The 25,334-nt window shown below is 43.3% G+C and overlaps 1 long non-coding RNA gene across 1 annotated transcript; it reads right to left on the bottom strand.

Moving 5' to 3' along the window:
* LOC309523667 lies at positions 1 to 23,360 on the bottom strand. Its single transcript, XR_014215506.1, has 6 exons — positions 23,068 to 23,360; positions 21,696 to 22,393; positions 20,805 to 20,981; positions 597 to 1,340; positions 467 to 524; positions 1 to 373 (listed from the first exon to the last, which is right to left on the bottom strand). It is a non-coding gene; the product is annotated as an uncharacterized lncRNA (long non-coding RNA).
* Between the last annotated feature and the right edge of the window lie 1,974 nt (positions 23,361 to 25,334).

The following is a 25,334-nucleotide window of genomic DNA, read 5'->3' as shown; positions in this document are numbered from 1 at the left end:
GGAGTTCCCTCAGCTTCTCTGCAAATCCTCCGTTTTAATCCTTCTTCCGCATTTCTTAATCTATTATTGCCTTTTATTAAAAGCCTCCTCCCTCTTATTCCCTTTTTTACAATATTTCAAATATTATTTTCACAGAGCCTCTTGCAAACCTACAAACGTTAATTGTTCATTGCAAATACTTTCCAAATAGTCTACAAATTTACTCCAGTCTTCAGTGAATCTGTGGTCTCGTAGGCCTCGGATCCTTCCTGTTAATTTATCAAGTTCAGCGTATTCCATTAACTTCATTCTCCATTCTTCCATCGACGGTAATTATTCTTGTTTCCATTTTTGGGCTAGCAGTATTCTTGCCGGCCAAGCAAGGGATATTCACCTAGATGTGTTTAAGTCACAGAGTGCCATTTTGACTGCCATTAATTTGCAGGGCAGCACAGAGAGAGAGGCTGGTTCCAGTCTTAAAACTCACCTTTTTGTTTGTCCCTCTGAAGTGTGAATTCATGGGCCTGGAAGTTCCTTCTGCTGGTCTGTGAAAAGCAATCTGGACTCATTAGCTTGTCCCCAGCCTATTCCCGCCAATTCCAGAGAAATGTTCTTACCAACCTGACTTCTGCAGGAGGAGCTGGCTTCCCCTGAGTATGGTGGGCTCTTGGACAGAACTGTGAAGAGATCAAGCAAACGGAAATGCAGAAGCCAGCACAAAAGGATTGTACTGAAAAAGATCACTGAATTGTGGAGTGTGAAGTTCACTTGCCGTTAAGTTTCCTGAAGGTTTGCAAAATTCAATTTCTTGTGTCACTGGGATGCACCTGGAAGAGACTAGGGTCTTCAGCAGCCCTCCCCTCCAGACACAGAGGAGCAAAAACAGCAGGTTACCTAAAGCAGTGCAGTCAAGACGCAGATATCTCTCAATCCTATGCTGCAGATGTTCACTTGATATATCAAGAGCTCTGACGCTGCCTCTTACTTGTCAGTTGAGCAGATCTGCTTCAGGCACAGGCAGCTCTGTGAGGTCTGTAAAAAAAAAAGCTGGAACAAAGCAAGGATGCCTGTCCCGCCAAAAGATGTACCTTATTGTGTGGTGATGGCACAGGAAAGGGCCTCCCTTGCAGTGGTGTCCCGACAAGAGAAGTCCCTCCAGGTAGAAGCACGGAGAGTGACTGCATTAGGCTTTCGAGTTTGCAGCTCTTCTGAAAAAGTGATTGAATAACCAACATTGCTCAATACAAGCTCTTTGGAATATTTAGTTTGCATATTTGATGTATTATTCCATTTGGAGCCTACCTTTTCTCTAACGGGCTCAGGGTGCTTGAATGGTCCCCCTCACTGCGACCTGAAAGTATCTTTGTACAAAGAGTTGCAGGCAGAACACAACACATATTTTCACCTCAGCCAAGCACAAGATACTCACCTAGTTGACCTTTAGCCAGAAGACACACAACTGTATTGCTGCTATAATTACAATAGAGCAGTTAGAGATTAAAGGTAAAGGGACCCCTGACCATTAGGTCCAGTCGTGGCCGACTCTGGGGTTGCGGTGCTCATCTCGCTTTATTGGCCGAGGGAGCTGGCGTACAGCTTCTGGGTCATGTGGCCAGCAGGAGTAATCTGCATCTGGCGAACAAGAGCAGCGCACAGAAACGTTGTTTACCTTCCCGCCGGAGCGGTACCTATTTATCTACTTGCACTTTGACATGCTTTCGAACTGCTAGGTTGGCAGGAGCAGGGACTGAGCAACGGGAGCTCACCCCGTCGTGGGGATTCGAACCACCGACCTTCTGATTGGCAAGTCCTAGGCTCTGTGGTTTACCCACTTGCGTCCCACTTAGAGATTACTTGTTAGTTATTATCGCCACCTCTGATAATACAAAAGTATTGCAGCTGAAGGTAACTAAGTGAGACGTTACAGACAAAGGAAGACAACAATCAACCCTATCATGCAAGTTATCACCAAAAAGCCAGTAATACAATTTTGGACAAATTAAATTTCTAATAAATGAATCGTGTTTCCGGCATTAAACAGACCTGTTTGCACCCCAGGCAAAGAAAATTGGGAGCTACATGCCTCCTTTATCTACAGGATAAAGGGGTACAGATCTCTATTCCAAAAAGTTTCACAAATGTGGGTTGTTATGATTTTGCGTGCCCCATCTGGTCACTAGTGGAACAATCAGCCACCCTCTTATTTATGAGTGAAAATGGCCAGTCAGGATTCCTAAGCTTTCAATAACTTCTCAGTCAGTTCAGCCTTATCTTGTGTGTCCCACCACACCCCCTCTGGTCATAAGTGGAACGTTCAGCCACCCTCTTATGTATGAGTGAAAATGGCCAGAGAGTTTCAAATATTTCAGCCTTACCATTAGCAGACAAAGTTTTCTGCCCTTTATGTACAGGAAAATATGGTCAAGGCTCATTCCTACTAATTATGAATTTGTATGTGCTTAAACGTTTGCTGGACTTTAGCATGTTTGTAGTTTTGCTTACAAATGGCTGACAAAATGGTGGAAACCCCTAAGTACCCACTCCAATCCTTGCAGACACATTTCCTTCCATACAGCCACAGATTTGTAGGGTTGGAAGAGACCCTGGGGTCACCTAGTCCAACTCTCTGAAATACAGAAAACCCAGCTGCCATCAACCCTATCATGCAAGTTTTCACCAAAAAGCCAGTAACACAATTTTGGACAAATTTAATTTCTAATAAAGTCTCAGCATTAATGGATCGTGTTTCCTGCATTAAACAGCCCTATTTGCACCCCAGGCAAAGAAAATTGGGAGCTACATGCCTCCTTTATCTAAAGGATATAGGGGTACAAATCTCTATTCCAAAATGTTTCACAAATGTGGGTTGTTATGAATTTGTGTGCCCCATCTGGCCATTAGTGGAACAATCAGCCACCCTCTTATTTATGAGTGAAAATGGCCAGTCAGGATTCCTAAGCTTTCAATAACCTCTCAGTCAATTCAGCCTTATCTCGTGTGCCCCACCACACCCCCTCTGGTCATTAGTGGAACGTTCAGCCACCCTCTTATGTATGAGTGAAAATGGCCAGAGTTTCAAATATTTGCACCCCAGGCAAAGAAAATTGGGAGCTACATGCCTCCTTTATCTACAGGATATAGGGGTACAGATCTCTATTCCAAAATGTTTCACAAATGTGGGTTGTTATGATTTTGCATGCCCCATGTGGCCATTAGTGGAACAATCAGCCACCCTCTTATTTACGAGTGAAAATGGCCAGTCAGGATTCCTAAGCTTTCAATAACTTCTCAGTCAGTTCAGCCTTATCTTGTGAGCCCCACCACACCCCTCTGGTCATTAGTGGAACGTTCAGCCACCCTCTTATGTATGAGTGAAAATGGCCAGAGTTTCAAATATATGCACCGCAGGCAAAGAAAATTGGGAGCTACATGCCTCCTTTATCTACAGGATATAGGGGTACAGATCTCTATTCCAAAATGTTTCACAAATGTGGGTTGTTATGATTTTGCGTGCCCGATCTGGCCATTAGTGGAACAATCAGCCACCCTCTTATTTATGAGTGAAAATGGCCAGTCAGGATTCCTAAGCTTTCAATAACTTCTCAGTCAATACAGCCTTATCTCGTGTGCCCCACCACACCCCCTCTGGTCATTAGTGGAACGTTCAGCCACCCTCTTATGTATGAGTGAAAATGGCCAGAGAGTTTCAAATATTTCAGCCTTACCATTAGCAGACAAAGTTTTCTGCCCTTTATGTACAGGAAAATATGGTCAAGGCTCATTCCTACTAATTATGAATTTGTATGTGCTTAAACGTTTGCTGGACTTTAGCATGTTTGTAGTTTTGCTTACAAATGGCTGACAAAATGGTGGAAACCCCTAAGTACCCACTCCAATTCTTGCAGACACATTTCCTTCCATACAGCCACAGATTCGCAGGGTTGGAAGGGACCCTATGGTCACCGAGTCCAACTCTCTGAAATACAAGAAACCCAGTAGCTATCTACCCTATCATGCAAGTTTTCACCAAAAAGCCAGTAACACAATTTTAGTCAAATTAAATTTCTAATAAAGTCTCAGCATTAATGGATCGTGTTTCCCGCATTAAACAACCTTATTTGCACCCCAGGCAAAGAAAATTGCCTGGGGTGCAGATTTATCTACAGGATATAGGGGTACAAATCTCTATCCCAAAATGTTTCACAAATGTGGGTTGTTATGATTTTGCGTGCCCCATCTGGCCATTAGTGGAACAATCAGCCACCCTCTTATTTATGAGTGAAAATGGCCAGTCAGGATTCCTAAGCTTTCAATAACCACTCAGTCAGTTCTGCCTTATCTTGTGAGCCCCACCACACCCCTCTGGTCATTAGTGGAACGTTCAGCCACCCTCTTATGTATGAGTGAAAATGGCCAGAGTTTCAAATATTTGCACCCCAGGCAAAGAAAATTGGGAGCTACATGCCTCCTTTATCTACAGGATATAGGGGTACAGATCTCTATTCCAAAATGTTTCACAAATGTGGGTTGTTATGATTTTGCGTGCCCGATCTGGCCATTAGTGGAACAATCAGCCACCCTCTTATTTATGAGTGAAAATGGCCAGTCAGGATTCCTAAGCTTTCAATAACTTCTCAGTCAGTTCAGCCTTATCTCGTGTGTCCCACCACACCCCCTCTGGTCATTAGTGGAACGTTCAGCCACCCTCTTATGTATGAGTGAAAATGGCCAGAGAGTTTCAAATATTTCCTCAATCATTTCAGCCTTACCATTAGCAGACAAAGTTTTCTGCCCTTTATGTACAGGAAAAAATGGTCAAGGCTCATTCCTACTAATTATGAATTTGTATGTGCTTAAACGTTTGCTGGACTTTAGCATGTTTGTAGTTTTGCTTACAAATGGCTGACAAAATGGTGGAAACCCCTAAATACCCACTCCAATCCTTGCAGACCATTTCCTTCCATACAACCATAGATTTGTAGGGTTGGAAGAGACCGTGGGGTCACCTAGTCCAACTATCTGAAATACAGAAAACCCAGCCCCCATCAACCCCATCATGCAAGTTTTCACCAAAAAGCCAGTAACACAATTTGGGACAAATTAAATTTCTAATAAAGTCTCAGCGTTAATGGATCGTGTTTCCCGTGTTAAACAGCCCTATTTGCACCCCAGGCAAAGAAAATTGGGAGCTACATGCCTCCTTTATCTACAGGATATAGGGGTACAGATCTCTATTCCAAAATGTTTCACAAATGTGGGTTGTTATGATTTTGTGTGCCCCATCTGGTCACTAGTGGAACAATCAGCCACCCTCTTATTTATGAGTGAAAATGGCCAGTCAGGATTCCTAAGCTTTCATAACTTCTCAGTCAATACAGCCTTATCTTGTGAGCCCCACCACACCCCTCTGGTCATAAGTGGAACGTTCAGCCACCCTCTTATGTATGAGTGAAAATGGCCAGAGAGTTTCAAATATTTCAGCCTTACCATTAGCAGACAAAGTTTTCTGCCCTTTATGTACAGGAAAAAATGGTCAAGGCTCATTCCTACTAATTATGAATTTGTATGTGCTTAAACGTTTGCTGGACTTTAGCATGTTTGTAGTTTTGCTTACAAATGGCTGACAAAATGGTGGAAACCCCTAAGTACCCACTCCAATCCTTGCAGACACATTTCCTTCCATACAGCCACAGATTCGCAGGGTTGGAAGGGACCCTATGGTCACCGAGTCCAACTCTCTGAAATACAAGAAACCCAGTAGCTATCTACCCTATCATGCAAGTTTTCACCAAAAAGCCAGTAACACAATTTTAGTCAAATTAAATTTCTAATAAAGTCTCAGCATTAATGTATCGTGTTTCCCGCATTAAACAACCTTATTTGCACCCCAGGCAAAGAAAATTGCCTGGGGTGCAAATTTATCTACAGGATATAGGGGTACAAATCTCTATTCCAAAATGTTTCACAAATGTGGGTTGTTATGATTTTGCGTGCCCCATCTGGTCATTAGTGGAACGTTCAGCCACCCTCTTATTTATGAGTGAAAATGGCCAGTCAGGATTCCTAAGCTTTCAATAACTTCTCAGTCAGTTCAGCCTTATCTTGTGAGCCCCACCACACCCCTCTGGTCATTAGTGGAACGTTCAGCCATCCTCTTACGTATGAGTGAAAATGGCCAGAGTTTCAAATATATGCACCCCAGGCAAAGAAAATTGGGAGCTACATGCCTCCTTTATCTACAGGATATAGGGGTACAGATCTCTATTCCAAAATGTTTCACAAATGTGGGTTGTTATGATTTTGCGTGCCCCATCTGGTCATTAGTGGAACGTTCAGCCACCCTCTTATTTATGAGTGAAAATGGCCAGTCAGGATTCCTAAGCTTTCAATAACTTCTCAGTCAGTTCAGCCTTATCTCGTGTGCCCCACCACACCCCCTCTGGTCATTAGTGGAACGTTCAGCCACCCTCTTATGTATGAGTGAAAATGGCCAGAGAGTTTCAAATATTTCCTCAATCATTTCAGCCTTACCATTAGCAGACAAAGTTTTCTGCCCTTTATGTACAGGAAAAAATGGTCAAGGCTCATCCCTACTAATTATGAATTTGTATGTGCTTAAACGTTTGCTGGACTTTAGCATGTCTGAAGTTTTGCTTACAAATGGCTGACAAAATGGTGGAAACCCCTAAATACCCACTCCAATCCTTGCAGACCATTTCCTTCCATACAACCATAGATTTGTAGGGTTGGAAGAGACCCTGGGGTCACCTAGTCCAACTATCTGAAATACAGAAAACCCAGCCCCCATCAAGCAAGTTTTCACCAAAAAGCCAGTAACACAATTTTGGACAAATTAAATTTCTAATAAAGTCTCAGCGTTAATGGATCGTGTTTCCCGCGTTAAACAGCCCTATTTGCACCCCAGGCAAAGAAAAATGGGAGCTACATGCCTCCTTTATCTACAGGATATAGGGGCACAGATCTCTATTCCAAAATGTTTCACAAATGTGGGTTCTTATGATTTTGCATGCCCGGTCTGGCCATTAGTGGAACAATCAGCCACCCTCTTATTTATGAGTGAAAATGGCCAGTCAGGATTCCTAAGCTTTCAATAACTTCTCAGTCAATTCAGCCTTATCTTGTGAGCTCCACCACACCCCTCTGGTCATTAGTGGAACGTTCAGCCACCCTCTTATGTATGAGTGAAAATGGCCAGAGAGTTTCAAATATTTGCACCCCAGGCAAAGAAAATTGGGAGCTACATGCCTCCTATATCTACAGGATATAGGGGTACAGATCTCTATTCCAAAATGTGTCACAAATGTGGGTTGTTATGATTTTGCGTCCCCGATCTGGCCATTAGTGGAACAATCAGCCACCCTCTTATTTATGAGTGAAAATGGCCAGTCAGGATTCCTAAGCTTTCAATAACTTCTCAGTCAATTCAGCCTTATCTTGTGAGCTCCACCACACCCCTCTGGTCATTAGTGGAACGTTCAGCCACCCTCTTATGTATGAGTGAAAATGGCCAGAGAGTTTCAAATATTTGCACCCCAGGCAAAGAAAATTGGGAGCTACATGCCTCCTATATCTACAGGATATAGGGGTACAGATCTCTATTCCAAAATGTGTCACAAATGTGGGTTGTTATGATTTTGTGTGCCCCATCTGGTCACTAGTGGAACAATCAGCCACCCTCTTATTTATGAGTGAAAATGGCCAGTCAGGATTCCTAAGCTTTCAATAACTTCTCAGTCAATACAGCCTTATCTTGTGAGCCCCACCACACCCCTCTGGTCATTAGTGGAATGTTCAGCCACCCTCTTATGTATGAGTGAAAATGGCCAGAGAGTTTCAAATATTTCAGCCTTACCATTAGCAGACAAAGTTTTCTGCCCTTTATGTACAGGAAAATATGGTCAAGGCTCATTCCTACTAATTATGAATTTGTATGTGCTTAAACGTTTGCTGGACTTTAGCATGTTTGTAGTTTTGCTTACAAATGGCTGACAAAATGGTGGAAACCCCTAAGTACCCACTCCAATTCTTGCAGACACATTTCCTTCCATACAGCCACAGATTCGCAGGGTTGGAAGGGACCCTATGGTCACCGAGTCCAACTCTCTGAAATACAAGAAACCCAGTAGCTATCTACCCTATCATGCAAGTTTTCACCAAAAAGCCAGTAACACAATTTTAGTCAAATTAAATTTCTAATAAAGTCTCAGCATTAATGGATCGTGTTTCCCGCATTAAACAACCTTATTTGCACCCCAGGCAAAGAAAATTGCCTGGTGTGCAGATTTATCTACAGGATATAGGGGTACAAATCTCTATCCCAAAATGTTTCACAAATGTGGGTTGTTATGATTTTGCGTGCCCCATCTGGCCATTAGTGGAACAATCAGCCACCCTCTTATTTATGAGTGAAAATGGCCAGTCAGGATTCCTAAGCTTTCAATAACCTCTCAGTCAATTCAGCCTTATCTTGTGAGCCCCACCACACCCCCTCTGGTCATTAGTGGAACGTTCAGCCACCCTCTTATGTATGAGTGAAAATGGCCAGAGAATTTCAAATATTTGCACCCCAGGCAAAGAAAATTGGGAGCTACATGCCTCCTTTATCTACAGGATATAGAGGTACAAATCTCTATTCCAAAATGTTTCACAAATGTGGGTTGTTATGATTTTGCGTGCCCGATCTGGCCATTAGTGGAACAATCAGCCACCCTCTTATTTATGAGTGAAAATGGCCAGTCAGGATTCCTAAGCTTTCAATAACTTCTCAGTCAGTTCAGCCTTATCTTGTGTGTCCCACCACACCCCCTCTGGTCATTAGTGGAACGTTCAGCCACCCTCTTATGTATGAGTGAAAATGGCCAGAGAGTTTCAAATATTTCCTCAATCATTTCAGCCTTACCATTAGCAGACAAAGTTTTCTGCCCTTTATGTACAGGAAAAAATGGTCAAGGCTCATCCCTACTAATTATGAATTTGTATGTGCTTAAACGTTTGCTGGACTTTAGCATGTCTGAAGTTTTGCTTACAAATGGCTGACAAAATGGTGGAAACCCCTAAATACCCACTCCAATCCTTGCAGACCATTTCCTTCCATACAACCATAGATTTGTAGGGTTGGAAGAGACCCTGGGGTCACCTAGTCCAACTATCTGAAATACAGAAAACCCAGCCCCCATCATGCAAGTTTTCACCAAAAATCCAGTAACACAATTTGGGACAAATTAAATTTCTAATAAAGTCTCAGCGTTAATGGATCGTGTTTCCCGTGTTAAACAGCCGTATTTGCACCCCAGGCAAAGAAAATTGGGAGCTACATGCCTCCTTTATCTACAGGATATAGGGGTACAGATCTCTATTCCAAAATGTTTCACAAATGTGGGTTGTTATGATTTTGTGTGCCCCATCTGGTCACTAGTGGAACAATCAGCCACCCTCTTATTTATGAGTGAAAATGGCCAGTCAGGATTCCTAAGCTTTCAATAACTTCTCAGTCAATACAGCCTTATCTTGTGAGCCCCACCACACCCCTCTGGTCATTAGTGGAATGTTCAGCCACCCTCTTATGTATGAGTGAAAATGGCCAGAGAGTTTCAAATATTTCAGCCTTACCATTAGCAGACAAAGTTTTCTGCCCTTTATGTACAGGAAAATATGGTCAAGGCTCATTCCTACTAATTATGAATTTGTATGTGCTTAAACGTTTGCTGGACTTTAGCATGTTTGTAGTTTTGCTTACAAATGGCTGACAAAATGGTGGAAACCCCTAAGTACCCACTCCAATTCTTGCAGACACATTTCCTTCCATACAGCCACAGATTCGCAGGGTTGGAAGGGACCCTATGGTCACCGAGTCCAACTCTCTGAAATACAAGAAACCCAGTAGCTATCTACCCTATCATGCAAGTTTTCACCAAAAAGCCAGTAACACAATTTTAGTCAAATTAAATTTCTAATAAAGTCTCAGCATTAATGGATCGTGTTTCCCGCATTAAACAACCTTATTTGCACCCCAGGCAAAGAAAATTGCCTGGGGTGCAGATTTATCTACAGGATATAGGGGTACAAATCTCTATCCCAAAATGTTTCACAAATGTGGGTTGTTATGATTTTGCGTGCCCCATCTGGCCATTAGTGGAACAATCAGCCACCCTCTTATTTATGAGTGAAAATGGCCAGTCAGGATTCCTAAGCTTTCAATAACCTCTCAGTCAATTCAGCCTTATCTTGTGAGCCCCACCACACCCCCTCTGGTCATTAGTGGAACGTTCAGCCACCCTCTTATGTATGAGTGAAAATGGCCAGAGAATTTCAAATATTTGCACCCCAGGCAAAGAAAATTGGGAGCTACATGCCTCCTTTATCTACAGGATATAGAGGTACAAATCTCTATTCCAAAATGTTTCACAAATGTGGGTTGTTATGATTTTGCGTGCCCGATCTGGCCATTAGTGGAACAATCAGCCACCCTCTTATTTATGAGTGAAAATGGCCAGTCAGGATTCCTAAGCTTTCAATAACTTCTCAGTCAGTTCAGCCTTATCTTGTGTGTCCCACCACACCCCCTCTGGTCATTAGTGGAACGTTCAGCCACCCTCTTATGTATGAGTGAAAATGGCCAGAGAGTTTCAAATATTTCCTCAATCATTTCAGCCTTACCATTAGCAGACAAAGTTTTCTCCCCTTTATGTACAGGAAAAAATGGTCAAGGCTCATCCCTACTAATTATGAATTTGTATGTGCTTAAACGTTTGCTGGACTTTAGCATGTCTGAAGTTTTGCTTACAAATGGCTGACAAAATGGTGGAAACCCCTAAATACCCACTCCAATCCTTGCAGACCATTTCCTTCCATACAACCATAGATTTGTAGGGTTGGAAGAGACCGTGGGGTCACCTAGTCCAACTATCTGAAATACAGAAAACCCAGCCCCCATCAACCCCATCATGCAAGTTTTCACCAAAAAGCCAGTAACACAATTTGGGACAAATTAAATTTCTAATAAAGTCTCAGCGTTAATGGATCGTGTTTCCCGTGTTAAACAGCCCTATTTGCACCCCAGGCAAAGAAAATTGGGAGCTACATGCCTCCTTTATCTACAGGATATAGGGGTACAGATCTCTATTCCAAAATGTTTCACAAATGTGGGTTGTTATGATTTTGTGTGCCCCATCTGGTCACTAGTGGAACAATCAGCCACCCTCTTATTTACGAGTGAAAATGGCCAGTCAGGATTCCTAAGCTTTCAATAACTTCTCAGTCAATACAGCCTTATCTTGTGTGCCCCACCACACCCCCTCTGGTCATAAGTGGAACGTTCAGCCACCCTCTTATGTATGAGTGAAAATGGCCAGAGAGTTTCAAATATTTCAGCCTTACCATTAGCAGACAAAGTTTTCTGCCCTTTATGTACAGGAAAATATGGTCAAGGCTCATTCCTACTAATTATGAATTTGTATGTGCTTAAACGTTTGCTGGACTTTAGCATGTTTGTAGTTTTGCTTACAAATGGCTGACAAAATGGTGGAAACCCCTAAGTACCCACTCCAATCCTTGCAGACACATTTCCTTCCATACAGCCACAGATTCGCAGGGTTGGAAGGGACCCTATGGTCACCGAGTCCAACTCTCTGAAATACAAGAAACCCAGTAGCTATCTACCCTATCATGCAAGTTTTCACCAAAAAGCCAGTAACACAATTTTAGTCAAATTAAATTTCTAATAAAGTCTCAGCATTAATGGATCGTGTTTCCCGCATTAAACAACCTTATTTGCACCCCAGGCAAAGAAAATTGCCTGGGGTGCAAATTTATCTACAGGATATAGGGGTACAAATCTCTATTCCAAAATGTTTCACAAATGTGGGTTGTTATGATTTTGCGTGCCCCATCTGGCCATTAGTGGAACAATCAGCCACCCTCTTATTTATGAGTGAAAATGGCCAGTCAGGATTCCTAAGCTTTCAATAACTTCTCAGTCAGTTCAGCCTTATCTTGTGAGCCCCACCACACCCCTCTGGTCATTAGTGGAACGTTCAGCCACCCTCTTATGTATGAGTGAAAATGGCCAGAGTTTCAAATATATGCACCCCAGGCAAAGAAAATTGGGAGCTACATGCCTCCTTTATCTACAGGATATAGGGGTACAGATCTCTATTCCAAAATGTTTCACAAATGTGGGTTGTTATGATTTTGCGTGCCCCATCTGGTCATTAGTGGAACGTTCAGCCACCCTCTTATTTATGACTGAAAATGGCCAGTCAGGATTCCTAAGCTTTCAATAACTTCTCAGTCAGTTCAGCCTTATCTCGTGTGCCCCACCACACCCCCTCTGGTCATTAGTGGAACGTTCAGCCACCCTCTTATGTATGAGTGAAAATGGCCAGAGAGTTTCAAATATTTCCTCAATCATTTCAGCCTTACCATTAGCAGACAAAGTTTTCTGCCCTTTATGTACAGGAAAAAATGGTCAAGGCTCATCCCTACTAATTATGAATTTGTATGTGCTTAAACGTTTGCTGGACTTTAGCATGTCTGAAGTTTTGCTTACAAATGGCTGACAAAATGGTGGAAACCCCTAAATACCCACTCCAATCCTTGCAGACCATTTCCTTCCATACAACCATAGATTTGTAGGGTTGGAAGAGACCCTGGGGTCACCTAGTCCAACTATCTGAAATACAGAAAACCCAGCCCCCATCAAGCAAGTTTTCACCAAAAAGCCAGTAACACAATTTTGGACAAATTAAATTTCTAATAAAGTCTCAGCGTTAATGGATCGTGTTTCCCGCGTTAAACAGCCCTATTTGCACCCCAGGCAAAGAAAATTGGGAGCTACATGCCTCCTTTATCTACAGGATATAGGGGTACAGATCTCTATTCCAAAATGTTTCACAAATGTGGGTTCTTATGATTTTGCGTGCCCGATCTGGCCATTAGTGGAACAATCAGCCACCCTCTTATTTATGAGTGAAAATGGCCAGTCAGGATTCCTAAGCTTTCAATAACTTCTCAGTCAATTTAGCCTTATCTTGTGAGCTCCACCACACCCCTCTGGTCATTAGTGGAACGTTCAGCCACCCTCTTATGTATGAGTGAAAATGGCCAGAGAGTTTCAAATATTTGCACCCCAGGCAAAGAAAATTGGGAGCTACATGCCTCCTTTATCTACAGGATATAGGGGTACAGATCTCTATTCCAAAATGTGTCACAAATGTGGGTTGTTATGATTTTGTGTGCCCCATCTGGTCACTAGTGGAACAATCAGCCACCCTCTTATTTATGAGTGAAAATGGCCAGTCAGGATTCCTAAGCTTTCAATAACTTCTCAGTCAATACAGCCTTATCTTGTGAGCCCCACCACACCCCTCTGGTCATTAGTGGAACGTTCAGCCACCCTCTTATGTATGAGTGAAAATGGCCAGAGAGTTTCAAATATTTCAGCCTTACCATTAGCAGACAAAGTTTTCTGCCCTTTATGTACAGGAAAATATGGTCAAGGCTCATTCCTACTAATTATGAATTTGTATGTGCTTAAACGTTTGCTGGACTTTAGCATGTTTGTAGTTTTGCTTACAAATGGCTGACAAAATGGTGGAAACCCCTAAGTACCCACTCCAATTCTTGCAGACACATTTCCTTCCATACAGCCACAGATTCGCAGGGTTGGAAGGGACCCTATGGTCACCGAGTCCAACTCTCTGAAATACAAGAAACCCAGTAGCTATCTACCCTATCATGCAAGTTTTCACCAAAAAGCCAGTAACACAATTTTAGTCAAATTAAATTTCTAATAAAGTCTCAGCATTAATGGATCGTGTTTCCCGCATTAAACAACCTTATTTGCACCCCAGGCAAAGAAAATTGCCTGGGGTGCAGATTTATCTACAGGATATAGGGGTACAAATCTCTATCCCAAAATGTTTCACAAATGTGGGTTGTTATGATTTTGCGTGCCCCATCTGGCCATTAGTGGAACAATCAGCCACCCTCTTATTTATGAGTGAAAATGGCCAGTCAGGATTCCTAAGCTTTCAATAACCTCTCAGTCAATTCAGCCTTATCTTGTGAGCCCCACCACACCCCCTCTGGTCATTAGTGGAACGTTCAGCCACCCTCTTATGTATGAGTGAAAATGGCCAGAGAATTTCAAATATTTGCACCCCAGGCAAAGAAAATTGGGAGCTACATGCCTCCTTTATCTACAGGATATAGAGGTACAAATCTCTATTCCAAAATGTTTCACAAATGTGGGTTGTTATGATTTTGCGTGCCCGATCTGGCCATTAGTGGAACAATCAGCCACCCTCTTATTTATGAGTGAAAATGGCCAGTCAGGATTCCTAAGCTTTCAATAACTTCTCAGTCATTTCAGCCTTATCTTGTGTGTCCCACCACACCCCCTCTGGTCATTAGTGGAACGTTCAGCCACCCTCTTATGTATGAGTGAAAATGGCCAGAGAGTTTCAAATATTTCCTCAATCATTTCAGCCTTACCATTAGCAGACAAAGTTTTCTGCCCTTTATGTACAGGAAAAAATGGTCAAGGCTCATCCCTACTAATTATGAATTTGTATGTGCTTAAACGTTTGCTGGACTTTAGCATGTCTGAAGTTTTGCTTACAAATGGCTGACAAAATGGTGGAAACCCCTAAATACCCACTCCAATCCTTGCAGACCATTTCCTTCCATACAACCATAGATTTGTAGGGTTGGAAGAGACCGTGGGGTCACCTAGTCCAACTATCTGAAATACAGAAAACCCAGCCCCCATCAACCCCATCATGCAAGTTTTCACCAAAAAGCCAGTAACACAATTTGGGACAAATTAAATTTCTAATAAAGTCTCAGCGTTAATGGATCGTGTTTCCCGTGTTAAACAGCCCTATTTGCACCCCAGGCAAAGAAAATTGGGAGCTACATGCCTCCTTTATCTACAGGATATAGGGGTACAGATCTCTATTCCAAAATGTTTCACAAATGTGGGTTGTTATGATTTTGTGTGCCCCATCTGGTCACTAGTGGAACAATCAGCCACCCTCTTATTTACGAGTGAAAATGGCCAGTCAGGATTCCTAAGCTTTCAATAACTTCTCAGTCAATACAGCCTTATCTTGTGTGCCCCACCACACCCCCTCTGGTCATAAGTGGAACGTTCAGCCACCCTCTTATGTATGAGTGAAAATGGCCAGAGAGTTTCAAATATTTCAGCCTTACCATTAGCAGACAAAGTTTTCTGCCCTTTATGTACAGGAAAATATGGTCAAGGCTCATTCCTACTAATTATGAATTTGTATGTGCTTAAACGTTTGCTGGACTTTAGCATGTTTGTAGTTTTGCTTACAAATGGCTGACAAAATGGTGGAAACCCCTAAGTACCCACTCCAATCCTTGCAGACACATTTCCTTCCATACAGCCACAGATTCGCAGGGTTGGAAGGGACCCTATGGTCACCGAGTCCAACTCTCTGAAATACAAGAAACCCAGTAGCTATCTACCCTATCATGCAAGTTTTCACCAAAAAGCCAGTAACACAATTTTAGTCAAATTAAATTTCTAATAAAGTCTCAGCATTAATGGATCGTGTTTCCCGCATTAAACAACCTTATTTGCACCCCAGGCAAAGAAAATTGCCTGGGGTGCAAATTTATCTACAGGATATAGGGGTACAAATCTCTATTCCAAAATGTTTCACAAATGTGGGTTGTTATGATTTTGCGTGCCCCATCTGGTCATTAGTGGAACGTTCAGCCACCCTCTTATTTATGAGTGAAAATGGCCAGTCAGGATTCCTAAGCTTTCAATAACTTCTCAGTCAGTTCAGCCTTATCTTGTGAGCCCCACCAAACCCCTCTGGTCATTAGTGGAACGTTCAGCCACCCTCTTATGTATGAGTGAAAATGGCCAGAGTTTCAAATATATGCACCCCAGGCAAAGAAAATTGGGAGCTACATGCCTCCTTTATCTACAGGATATAGGGGTACAGATCTCTATTCCAAAATGTTTCACAAATGTGGGTTGTTATGATTTTGCGTGCCCCATCTGGTCATTAGTGGAACGTTCAGCCACCCTCTTATTTATGAGTGAAAATGGCCAGTCAGGATTCCTAAGCTTTCAATAACTTCTCAGTCAGTTCAGCCTTATCTCGTGTGCCCCACCACACCCCCTCTGGTCATTAGTGGAACGTTCAGCCACCCTCTTATGTATGAGTGAAAATGGCCAGAGAGTTTCAAATATTTCCTCAATCATTTCAGCCTTACCATTAGCAGACAAAGTTTTCTGCCCTTTATGTACAGGAAAAAATGGTCAAGGCTCATCCCTACTAATTATGAATTTGTATGTGCTTAAACGTTTGCTGGACTTTAGCATGTCTGAAGTTTTGCTTACAAATGGCTGACAAAATGGTGGAAACCCCTAAATACCCACTCCAATCCTTGCAGACCATTTCCTTCCATACAACCATAGATTTGTAGGGTTGGAAGAGACCCTGGGGTCACCTAGTCCAACTATCTGAAATACAGAAAACCCAGCCCCCATCAAGCAAATTTTCACCAAAAAGCCAGTAACACAATTTTGGACAAATTAAATTTCTAATAAACTCTCAGCGTTAATGGATCGTGTTTCCCGCGTTAAACAGCCCTATTTGCACCCCAGGCAAAGAAAATTGGGAGCTACATGCCTCCTTTATCTACAGGATATAGGGGTACAGATCTCTATTCCAAAATGTTTCACAAATGTGGGTTCTTATGATTTTGCGTGCCCGATCTGGCCATTAGTGGAACAATCAGCCACCCTCTTATTTATGAGTGAAAATGGCCAGTCAGGATTCCTAAGCTTTCAATAACTTCTCAGTCAATTTAGCCTTATCTTGTGAGCTCCACCACACCCCTCTGGTCATTAGTGGAACGTTCAGCCACCCTCTTATGTATGAGTGAAAATGGCCAGAGAGTTTCAAATATTTCAGCCTTACCATTAGCAGACAAAGTTTTCTGCCCTTTATGTACAGGAAAATATGGTCAAGGCTCATTCCTACTAATTATGAATTTGTATGTGCTTAAATGTTTGCTGGACTTTAGCATGTCTGAAGTTTTGCTTACAAATGGCTGACAAAATGGTGGAAACCCCTAAGTACCCACTCCAATCCTTGCAGACACATTTCCTTCCATACAGCCACAGATTCGCAGGGTTGGAAGGGACCCTATGGTCACCGAGTCCAACTCTCTGAAATACAAGAAACCCAGTAGCTATCTACCCTATCATGCAAGTTTTCACCAAAAAGCCAGTAACACAATTTTAGTCAAATTAAATTTCTAATAAAGTCTCAGCATTAATGGATCGTGTTTCCCGCATTAAACAACCTTATTTGCACCCCAGGAAAGAAAATTGCCTGGGGTGCAAATTTATCTACAGGATATAGGGGTACAAATCTCTATTCCAAAATGTTTCACAAATGTGGGTTGTTATGATTTTGCGTGCCCCATCTGGTCATTAGTGGAACGTTCAGCCACCCTCTTATTTATGAGTGAAAATGGCCAGTCAGGATTCCTAAGCTTTCAATAACTTCTCAGTCAGTTTAGCCTTATCTTGTGAGCCCCACCACACCCCTCTGGTCATTAGTGGAACGTTCAGCCACGCTCTTATGTATGAGTGAAAATGGCCAGAGTTCTGCCTTATCTTGTGAGCCCCACCACACCCCTCTGGTCATTAGTGGAACGTTCAGCAACCCTCTTATGTATGAGTGAAAATGGCCAGAGTTTCAAATATTTGCACCCCAGGCAAAGAAAATTGGGAGCTACATGCCTCCTTTATCTACAGGATATAGGGGTACAGATCTCTATTCCAAAATGTTTCACAAATGTGGGTTGTTATGATTTTGCGTGCCCGATCTGGCCATTAGTGGAACAATCAGCCACCCTCTTATTTATGAGTGAAAATGGCCAGTCAGGATTCCTAAGCTTTCAATAACTTCTCAGTCAATTCAGCCTTATCTTGTGTGTCCCACCACACCCCCTCTGGTCATTAGTGGAACGTTCAGCCACCCTCTTATGTATGAGTAAAAATGGCCAGAGAGTTTCAAATATTTCCTCAATCATTTCAGCCTTACCATTAGCAGACAAAGTTTTCTGCCCTTTATGTACAGGAAAATATGGTCAAGGCTCATTCCTACTAATTATGAATTTGTATGTGCTTAAACGTTTGCTGGACTTTAGAATGTTTGTAGTTTTGCTTACAAATGGCTGACAAAATGGTGGAAACCCCTAAGTACCCACTCCAATCCTTGCAGACACATTTCCTTCCATACAGCCACAGATTCGCAGGGTTGGAAGGGACCCTATGGTCACCGAGTCCAACTCTCTGAAATACAAGAAACCCAGTAGCTATCTACCCTATCATGCAAGTTTTCACCAAAAAGCCAGTAATACAATTTTAGTCAAATTAAATTTCTAATAAAGTCTCAGCATTAATGGATCGTGTTTCCCGCATTAAACAACCTTATTTGCACCCCAGGCAAAGAAAATTGCCCGGGGTGCAAATTTATCTACAGGATATAGGGGTACAGATCTCTATTCCAAAATGTTTCACAAATGTGGGTTGTTATGATTTTGCGTGCCCCATCTGGCCATTAGTGGAACAATCAGCCACCCTCTTATTTATGAGTGAAAATGGCCAGTCAGGATTCCTAAGCTTTCAATAACTTCTCAGTCAGTTCAGCCTTATCTTGTGAGCCCCACCACACCCCTCTGGTCATTAGTGGAACGTTCAGCCACCCTCTAATGTATGAGTAAAAATGGCCAGAGTTTCAAATATTTGCACCCCAGGCAAAGAAAATTGGGAGCTACATGCCTCCTTTATCTACAGGATATAGGGGTACAGATCTCTATTCCAAAATGTTTCACAAATGTGGGTTGTTATGATTTTGCGTGCCCCATCTGGTCACTAGTGGAACAATCAGCCACCCTCTTATTTATGAGTGAAAATGGCCAGTCAGGATTCATAAGCTTTCAATAACCTCTCAGTCAATACAGCCTTATCTCGTGTGCCCCACCACACCCCCTCTGGTCATTAGTGGAACGTTCAGCCACCCTCTTATGTATGAGTGAAAATGGCCAGAGAGTTTCAAATATTTGCACCCCAGGCAAAGAAAATTGGGAGCTACATGCCTCCTTTATCTACAGGATATAGAGGTACAAATCTCTATTCCAAAATGTTTCACAAATGTGAGTTGTTATGATTTTGCGTGCCCAATCTGGCCATTAGTGGAACAATCAGCCACCCTCTTATTTATGAGTGAAAATGGCCAGTCAGGATTCATAAGCTTTCAATAACCTCTCAGTCAATACAGCCTTATCTTGTGAGCCCCACCACACCCCCTCTGGTCATTAGTGGAACGTTCAGCCACCCTCTTATGTATGAGTGAAAATGGCCAGAGAATTTCAAATATTTGCACCCCAGGCAAAGAAAATTGGGAGCTACATGCCTCCTTTATCTACAGGATACAGAGGTACAAATCTCTATTCCAAAATGTTTCACAAATGTGGGTTGTTATGATTTTGTGTACCCCATTTGGTCACTAGTGGAACAATCAGCCACCCTCTTATTTATGAGAGAAAATGGCCAGTCAGGATTCCTAAGCTTTCAATAACCTCTCAGTCAATTCAGCCTTATCTTGTGTGCCCCACCACACCCCCTCTGGTCATAAGTGGAACGTTCAGCCACCCTCTTATGTATGAGTGAAAATGGCCAGAGAGTTTCAAATATTTCAGCCTTACCATTAGCAGACAAAGTTTTCTGCCCTTTATGTACAGGAAAATATGGTCAAGGCTCATTCCTACTAATTTTGAATTTGTATGTGCTTAAACGTTTGCTGGACTTTAGCATGTCTGAAGTTTTGCTTACAAATGGCTGACAAAATGGTGAAATCCTCTAGAATCTAGATACTCACTCCAATGCCTCTACCAAGCTGCCTCTACCATTGCTATCAGTAGGTTCACCATCAAAATGCCTTATTTGTTTTTTTCACACTGAAATCAGCAAGGCAGCTGTTACAAGACAAAGGAAGCAGGTTGATGCATCAGATTTTAAAATGGCTATTCTAAATGTATTACCTTGGGAGCAGAAGTCCTTGTGAGGATCCAAACCATGTTTGGATCCTTCTGGATTTATACACATCTGATGGAATAAAAACTCAGCAATATTTTGGTGAGCCTCTTCTGCTGTTGCCCAGTAACTACAATTAGGTATAATACTCTCACCCTTAGTTGGTTGTTTTTTGCTGCTGCTTCTTTTGGCTTTCTCGGTTATTTCTTCCTTTTTTTGCTTCCCCCAGAACCTAGTGATCCTAGTGGCTTCCAAATCTTTTCTTGTTCAATAGTTTTCATGCCTTCATTCTGTTCTAACTTCACCAGTCTGAAGTGGCTCCTGGAATGCTTGTCAGTTGCCTTGATTCCCATCAGGGAAAAGGGTGGGGTATTAATAATAACAATAACAATAATAATGCCTCTTCCTAGCTTCATATGCCAAATGCCACCACTTTTAAGCCAGCTGCTCAAGAGGGTTTGTTATTCTATTCCTTGGAAGCCACATTATAAATAAAATGAAGTTCTGCCCATTAGCAAAGGAGCTTATCTATAGTCCCCAAGAAGGTATCACAAAATGGCTGCAAAGCATTTTTGTCAACAAGGCAACCTGAGATAACATAAAATTAAAAGGAACTATGTTGTCTTCTTCCCCTCTGCTTTGCTCTTTATCACATGCACAGCCTTCTTTCCCCCCGAATCTACCTACCCTTCTCACTTCTAAGTCTTACCTATGTTAAAATCTTCCCAATCTTGGTTTTTCTAACTTCTGGAGTGAAGTTCTGGAGTGAATGGCCGCAGACCAGATCCAGGTGTTCTTGGAAGAATCTGATTTTCTGGATCCATTTCAATCAGGGTTTAGGCCTGGTTTTGGCACAGAAACTGTCTTGGTCACCCTGTGTGATGACCTGTCAAGAGAGAGACAAGGGAAACATGTCCCTGTTAATTCTTCTCGACCTCTCAGCGGCTTTCGATGCCATCGACCACAGTATCCTTCTGGAGCAACTCTCTGAACTAGGAGTAAGTGGCACCAATTTGAAGTGGTTCCAGTCCTACTTGGATGGTCGCTCCCGGATGGTGTTACTTTTCAGCCCCATGGAACCTCCAACAGGGGTTCCGCAGGCCTCAATTCTATCCCCCATGTTGTTTAACCCTGGGAGGTCGCCTGCTCTGGATGGGGTTACACCGCCCCTGAAGGAGTAGGTTTATAGCTTGGGGGTACTCCTGGATCCTTTGCTGATGCAGGGTGCTTAGATCACCTCAGTGGCCCAGAGTGCCTTCCATCAGCTTCAGCTGGTGGCCCAGCTACACCTCTATCTGGACAGGGATAGCCTAACTACTGTTGTCTATGCTCTGGTAATCTCAAGGTTAGATTACTGCAATGCGTTATGCATAGGGCTGCCTTTGAAGAAGGTTCGGAAACTTCAGCTGGTGCAGAATACAGTGGCCAGGTTGCTCACTGCAGCAAGACGGTTTGAGCATATTACATCAATCCTGGTCCAACTGCACTGGCTACCAATTAGTTTCAGGGACCAATTCAAAGTGCTGGTGTTGACCTATAAAGCCTTAAACAGCTCAGGACCACAATACTTCAAGGAAAGCCTCCTCCCATATGAACCTACCCGGACCCTGAGATCATCTTCTGAGGCCCTTCTTTGTGTGCCTCACCCATGTGAGGTCCAGAGGGTGGCAACACAAGAAGGGGCCTTCTCTGTAGTGGCTCCCCACCTGTGGAATGCTCTCCCCAGTGAGGTTTGCCTGGCGCCTTCACTATATACTTTAGGCACCAGGCAAAAACGTCCCTTTTTTAACAAGGCCTTTGCCTGACCTGATCTACATCCTATACCCTTTTTAAAATGCTGGCTCTCTTGGGGGCGGGGGTTATTGGGCTGTTATTGTTTTAATTTTGTGTATTTGATATTTTATGTGAACAGCCCTGAGACCTTCGAGTATAGGGCGGTATAGAAAACAAACAAACAACAACTTCGGCAACAGAAATCCCAGCCTTCTATTTTCTGTATTTATTCTTCAATCTGCTTGAAGCAGACTTCATATCCACCTACCGTCATTTCCTGTGCTCCTTTTCACATCCAAAGACTTGTTGGCTGAAAGGTAAATAAAGTTGATTTCGCCCCTCACATTCTTTCATTTATTAGTTTTCCCTTGTGTCTCTTTTTAAAGTTGTAAATAATAATTTTTCTGTGCCTTACAATTCCTTTGTTTACTTTAAAAAAAAAAATACTAGTTATAGTTTTGAAAAGAAATCTAACCTAAGCTGGTTTTAGTTTCCATTTTAAACCTATTCCCCCAGCCTCCCTCTCTGTTATGTACTAAGCTTGGATCCTAGAACAATAGGCAGGTAGGATCCTAGAATGCAACAACCAGATTGGCCTGCAGGAGCAGCCCAGTCAGATCCCAGGAAGAAGTTAATCAGCCTATTAGGCTGGTAGGGTCCTAGGATGCAACAACTGATTAGCCTGCAGTAGCAGCCCAATCAGGCTCCAGGAGGGAAACATAATCAACCAATCAGATGGGAAAAAATTCCTTCCAGTAGCACCTTAAAGACCAACTAAGTTAGTTCTTGGTATGAGCTTTCGTGTGCATGCACACTTCTTCAGATACACTGAAACAGAAGTTGCCGGACCCTTCTATATAGTGAGAAGGTGGGGAGGGGTATTACCCTTCTGAGTAATACCCCTCCCCACCTTCTCACTGTATAGAAGGATCCGGCAACTTCTGTTTCAGTGTATCTGAAGAAGTGTGCATGCACACGAAAGCTCATACCAAGAACTAACTTAGTTGGTCTTTAAGGTGCTACTGGAAGGAATTTTTTTATTTTGACTATGGCAGACCAACACGGCTACCTATCTGTAACTGCAATCAGATGGGACTCATTGTGTAAATAAGCCTGAGGTTTGAGGGGAAATTCATTTGCTGTTTTTCAAGCTGCAATAAAGAGCGTGAAATCACTCTTTGACTCCGAGTATATTTCACCCTCCTAATTCCTCTGCTTATTAACTCCTTCACCTCTGACCAGTGAGAGGGCTAAAACCAGTACTATAGCCAGGGACAGTCTCACTCACTAGAATCTGGCTCGCTCCTTCCACCACCTGTTGGTCATAAGGACACATAAAAAAGTCCCTCTGCCCATTAATACAGTGGATACAAATGTGTATTAGTGCCCACCCCAGTCCCTAATAACAGGGTTGCTGGGGTACCAACTTGAATAAAATATGGGGGGGGGGCAGTAAGCACCACCCTCCATAATCAATCACATGACATGGCACCCCCCCTATTTGAATTGCAATACCCATCAACTTTTGGGGGGGTCCCAACCCCTTCAAATATTTTATTGGGGAGGGGGCTTAAGAAGAGTAAGCTCTTAAAGTTGGGGTACATGTCGTTCCTGGATCAATGTCTTTGCTTGCTTTGCTATGTGTAGCACCTGCTGTGCCTTTGAATGGCATTTTGTGCATCTATCACACTGATCTGAGCATTAAAGATTTTGGTAGACTCTGCAGCCTGAGTTCGAATTCTTCACTGAGTGGGAGACGGGAAACTCTCCTCCACAGTGTGCTTTTCTGGAGATTCTCTTGAGCCTCCCATAGCCAGTTTTTCTTGGGGGGGGATGTCTATGCTCTTCCCTTTCCCTATAATAAGATGTTCTTGTTCCTCCCATAATTTCTACCCAGTTGTAATTGAACGTGGCACCATCAACAAACATCTCCCAAGGGATCACAGGTAGAAAATTGTCTTTCTTGCTTATATTTTTTAAAATCAAAATCAAAATCAAAGACTTTTCAATTCCGAAATTGGAAATATTATTTAACACAATATGAAGAGGTGTTGATGTGCCAGGTACTGTACAGGGAAACATTTTTGTATTGGATTAATTCCCAAACCCAGATAAAATAAAGTAACGGTTTCAATTCCTTTTGCCTTCTTAATCTCCTGAATCAAGATCAAAAAATGTTCACAGCAGTCCTGGTGAACAGTTTGAGTTGTAGCGCTCCAACTATAGGAACATCGCCGAGCTGAGAGGTGTGGAGGCCTCTCCCTACAAGGCCCTTTCTACCTAGCCTAAGGGGCAGGGCCCACACTCACCAGCCCCACTGAAGAGGCTCCTCATGAGGCCGGAGGAACATCGCCCGGCTGTGGGGCATGGAGGCCGCTCTCTGCAAGCCCCTTCCACCTGTCCTAGGGGGCAGAGCCCACACTCACCAGCCCCACTGAAGAGGCTCCTCATGAGGCCGGAGGAACATCGCCCGGCTGTGGGGCATGGAGGCCGCTCTCTGCAAGCCCCTTCCACCTGTCCTAGGGGGCAGAGCCCACACTCACCAGCCCCACTGAAGAGGCTTCTCATGAGGCCGGAGGAACATCGCCCGGCTGTGGGGCATGGAGGCCGCTCTCTGCAAGCCCCTTCCACCTGTCCTAGGGGGCAGAGCCCACACTCACCAGCCCCACTGAAGAGGCTTCTCATGAGGCCGGAGGAACATCGCCCGGCTGTGGGGCATGGAGGCCGCTCTCTGCAAGCCCCTTCCACCTGTCCTAGGGGGCAGAGCCCACACTCACCAGCCCCACTGAAGAGGCTCCTCATGAGGCCGGAGGAACATCGCCCGGCTGTGGGGCATGGAGGCCGCTCCCTGCAAGGCCCTTTCCACCTGGCCTAGGGGGCATGGCCCACTCTCACCAGCCCCACTGAAGAGGCTCCTCATGAGGCTGAAGGAACATCGCCCAGCTGTGGGGCATGGAGGCCGCTCCCTGCAAGGCCCTTTCCACCTGGCCTAGGGGGCATGGCCTACACTCACCAGCCCCACTGAAGAGGCTCCTCATGAGGCTGAAGGAACATCGCCCGGCTGTGGGGCATGGAGGCCGCTCCCTGCAAGGCCCTTTCCACCTGGCCTAGGGGGCAGGGCCCAGACTCACCAGCCCTACTATGTTAAATATGTATTCTGTAGTTGACCTCCTTTGTAATGTTCTATTTTTAAATCTTTAAGATAATATTTAAGTTTTCTGTTATGTTGCTTTAACTTTATTCTCTACATTTGACTTTCTTCAGACTGTCTTATTTATGTTTTATTTATTTAATATGCTGTAAACCACTTTGAGATTTTTCTTAAAAATATAAAGCGGTATAGAAATTTATAAAATAAACATCTGCCCACTTCCAGGCTTGTGGTTCTTGAAGATTTTCCAAAAAGTGTAACTGTCAGAGCTGCTTCCAGATCCTAGCTCACAGAGGATCACGCTAGCCAGCAATC

Source organism: Podarcis vaucheri, assembly GCF_965113315.1.
Source record: "Podarcis vaucheri genome assembly, chromosome: Z".
Taxonomy (NCBI): domain Eukaryota; kingdom Metazoa; phylum Chordata; class Lepidosauria; order Squamata; family Lacertidae; genus Podarcis; species Podarcis vaucheri.
Note: the sequence above shows the minus strand (reverse complement) of the source record. Positions and strands in the feature narration are given on the sequence as shown.